General features: G+C 43.3%; 1 protein-coding gene across 10 annotated transcripts in view; it reads left to right on the top strand.

Annotated features, from left to right (window-relative positions):
• Positions 1-4122, top strand: part of Ctnna3 (catenin alpha 3) — a 1512724-nt gene that overhangs the window by 106389 nt on the left and 1402213 nt on the right. The gene's annotated exons all lie outside the window — the stretch shown is intronic.

Raw genomic sequence — 4122 nt, forward strand, 5'->3', positions numbered from 1 at the left:
ACCCACCCACCCATCTATCTATCTATCTATCTATCTATCTATCTATCTATCTATCTATATCTATTCATCCATCCATCCATCAACCCATTTATCTAATCTATCTATCCATCCATCCATCCATCCATCTATCATCTCTTTATCTGTCCATCCATTTGTCCATCTGTCCATCCATCTGTCCACCATCCATCTGTCTGTCTGTCTGCCTGCTTGCCTGCCTGCCTGCCTATCTATCTGTCTATCTATCGATCTATCTGTGGTGGCTTGAATAGGAATGGCCCTCCTAGACTCATATGTTTGAATAGGGAGTGGCACAATTACGAACTGTGGTCTTGTTGGACTTGGGGTAGGTGTAGTTTTACTGGAGGGGGCGGGCTTTAACGTCTCAGAAGCTCAAGCCATGTCCAGTGTGACACACAGTCTTTTCCTGCTGGCTGCGGATCCAGATGTAGAGCTCTCAGCTTCTTCTCCAGCACCCGTGTCTGCCTGTGTGCTGCCATGGTCCCTACCATGATGGTAATGGAGTAAAACCTTTGAAACTGTAAGTCAATCCCAAGTAAATGTTTTTCTCTATAGAAGTTGCCTTGGTCACAGTGTCTCTTCACAGCAGTAGAATACTAAGTATCTATCTATATATGTATGTATGTATGTATGTATGTATGTATGTACGTGTCTATCCATTTATGTGTGTATGTATTTATCTATTATCTATCTATCTATCTATCTATCTATCTATCTATCTATCTATCTATCTATCTATCTATCCATCCATCCATCCATCCATCCATCCATCCATCTATCTATCTATCTGTCTATCTATCTATTCATCTATCTGTCTATCTATCTATCTATCTATCTATCTATCTATCTATCTATCTATCTATCTATTCATCTATCTATCTATCTATCTATCTATCTATCTATTCATCTGTCTATCTATCTATCTATCTATCTATCTATCTATCTATCTATCTATCTTGAGACAAGGTCTCTCACTGAATCTGGACCTCACAGAAACCTCACAGGTTTGGCTGGGTGCCTACCTACCATCAAGCCCACGGGAACTGCCTATCTCAGCCTTTCAGAGCTAGAGTTACAGATACACATGGCCACATATGCAGCATGTTTTCATTTACGTTTGATGTGGGCACTGGGATCTGAACTCAGGCCCTCCTGCTTGCTCAGGAACCAACTGTATCCACAGAGCTGTCTCCCAGTCCCGCAAGATACCTACCTTTAAAAAGAACGATTTGATGGTTTTATGCCTATCACGTTGCTGCAACTGTTCGGGGAGTGAAAACAAAGCTGAATTTTCTTGTTCAGCTTCATAAAAAAAATATATGAGGTGTTCAAATATTTTTCTCCCCTAAATTCTAGTACAATTTTAAGAAAATTAGAAAGAGCCAGGCCCTCAGTGCTTAGGAGTCTGTGGTTGGAGGATGGCACATTCTTAGCTAGTCCAAGATATCTCATGGACACCCCTCTCTGTCTCTGTCTGTTTCTTTCTCTGTCTGACTCTCTGTCTATCTCTCTCTGTCTCTGTGTCTCTGTCTGTTTCTCTCTCTGTGTCTTTCTGTCTATCTCTCTCTGTCTCTGTGTCTCTGTCTCTGTCTCTCTCTGTCTGTCTCTGTGTCTCTGTGTCTGTCTATCTGTCTGTCTATGTATGTGTGACAGTATTTCCTAACTAACATAAACACACTGGTCACAGTCAACATCAGGCCAAATATATGATGCAGGAGATTATGCCTAATTTTGTAATTTTTGCTTTCATACCTCTTAAAGTCAGCTCTGTTGTATGGATTTAAGGCGCGCAGAATGGTGTTATGGGGTCCACGTTGCCAAGAGGTTTCCTGTGGAGTGGGTGGGTGTGGCTCTCATCTCACAGTTTTAACCCCCGCCCTTTGATGACAGAACAGCCGAACACGCACTTGCTCAGGAAGGTTTCTTCCTGTGACATCACGCAGCCCTGTCCTACATTCAAGCTCCAGCTCTGCACGCCTGCCTTTCTGACACTTGGTGCCCTTTGACCCCGTCTCCACTTTTCTCTCACCCTCTCACCATGTCCTGGTAATGGCTACACTTGAGTTTTCTCTTGTTTTTCCTTTTAAATTATTATCTTTATTAATTATTATTGTATATGCATGTGGAATGTGAGTGTAGGTGTGTGTGTGTGTACACGGCATGTGTGTGAAACTCAGAGGTCAACTTTTGGGGCCTGGTTCTTGCCTTCCACAGTGGGATCTGGGACCCTAACTCAGGTCCAGGTTGGTAGGACGACCCATTTTTACCTGCTGAGCCGTCTCTCTGGAGCTCTTTCTGAGGCTGGCTCACTCGATTTAGCAAAATGTCCTCCATTTTTAGGTTGAGGCAAATGGCTCTTCTTTTAAAACAAAGACTAATCACAGACATATATTTCACTTTCTTTATCCATCCATCTATCGATAAAAAAAAAAAGGAATTCTCAGAGAAGTCTGGGTTCTAGGCTCATGCAGTAAGTTATTCATGATTTTCTATTCGCACATGAACCCCCCCCCCCATACACACGCACACACTCGCGCGCGCGCGCGTGTACACACACACACACACACACACACACACACACACACACACACACACGTCCTGTATGGTACACACAACGGATCCACTTTGTTAAAGTGCCTCTACCCTAATTCTTTGCACAGTGGAAGGGAGCCACTCCCACTGTGGTGTGGGAGGGAAGCATGGAGACAGCGCATGCTCCTGGTATCCAAGAAATGCTTACTATACGGAGGGCAGAGAGCCACAGCGAGCACATTGTGCTCCAGGCTTGGGAGGAATGTTGGCTCCGTGGTGGAGCCGAAACAACGCAAGAAGGCGTTCTGACCCAACTGACTTTGTGTGACACTGGAAACATATTTTAAATAGTCTCTGCCCTCTCTTATTAAAGGGCCTTTGTCCACTGGCACGCGGAGGTCTAATAAAAAAAGCAACCAATCAATATGAGGTATCTGGGCGGGTGACAGAAGGACTGGAAGTGGACGGCGGCTTTATTGACGTAGTTATTGACTTATTTTCCAGAGGCCTCTGAGAGCAGTTCATAAAATCCCAACAGAGACTTAGCATAATTTCAGCCTTCTTAAGAGAGTCTGCCCATCTCTGTTTTACCGCCTCCAGTGGCTTTACTTATGAGTCCAAAGCGATTAAAAAATGTGAACGTTTGTGTTCCCTAAGGAATGTGCCTGCAGGTGAGATGTAGGTAGTACGACGGAGTAGATAATAAAAGGAGAGGTGGAACCTGGACAGAGCGCAGAGATCGAACAAGGCGACCCAGTGCTGGAGAGACTGCATTGATCTAGCAAGGGAACCCTGGCTGGGCAGGTTGCTCACAATTGTTTGTGACTTTGCAGTTCACCAAGTACTAGCACGCCTGAACACAAGCAAAAAAAAAAATCTGAAATTTCATTCAAATCGTTTTAGATTAATTACAAAACTACACAGATGTTATCTAAGATGCGACAGCTTAAATGTATAGATTCCATGTTTTACCTGTAGCGTGTATACTCCCTTTGAATTGCCAATACTTCCCTACACTCTGCAGCTCTCTCTTCTATGCCACTAAGCCACACACATTAATTTTTTGTTTGTCGAATAATAACACATGTTCATAGTGGCACACACACTGTTGTGACCTCCTCAATCAATTTTCACACACTGGACTCACATTCTAGGGAATCTGCGCCCTCTTCTGTCCTCTGTTGGTATTGCATTCATGTGGTGCACATATGCATACTGATGAATACAAAGTAATTTACTGACCCAGTCTATTGCTGATGGACATTTGGATTGTTTCAGCTCTTAGTTTTAATGAGCATTATTGGTGTATGCATCCATTTACATTATGTATGAGTCATACTTGTTTGTATGTATGAGCAGCGACTTCTGGATCCTCTTTTCTTCCTCTGAAGATTGTTAAGTTCTGCTTCAGCAAGTGGCTGGTAACTAATCAGTCACCAGAAGGTTAATTCGACCTTTTACAAAAGGTTAAGGCCTGTTTGGCTTTACCCTCAGTCTCTCACAGACTCTCAGTCTTGGGATACAGTCTGTCGTTTCCCAGGGTGGCATTTCAAATGATTATCTGATGCATTG

The sequence above is a fragment of the Mastomys coucha genome, unplaced genomic scaffold, assembly GCF_008632895.1.
Source record: "Mastomys coucha isolate ucsf_1 unplaced genomic scaffold, UCSF_Mcou_1 pScaffold3, whole genome shotgun sequence".
Classification (NCBI taxonomy): Eukaryota; Metazoa; Chordata; class Mammalia; order Rodentia; family Muridae; genus Mastomys; species Mastomys coucha.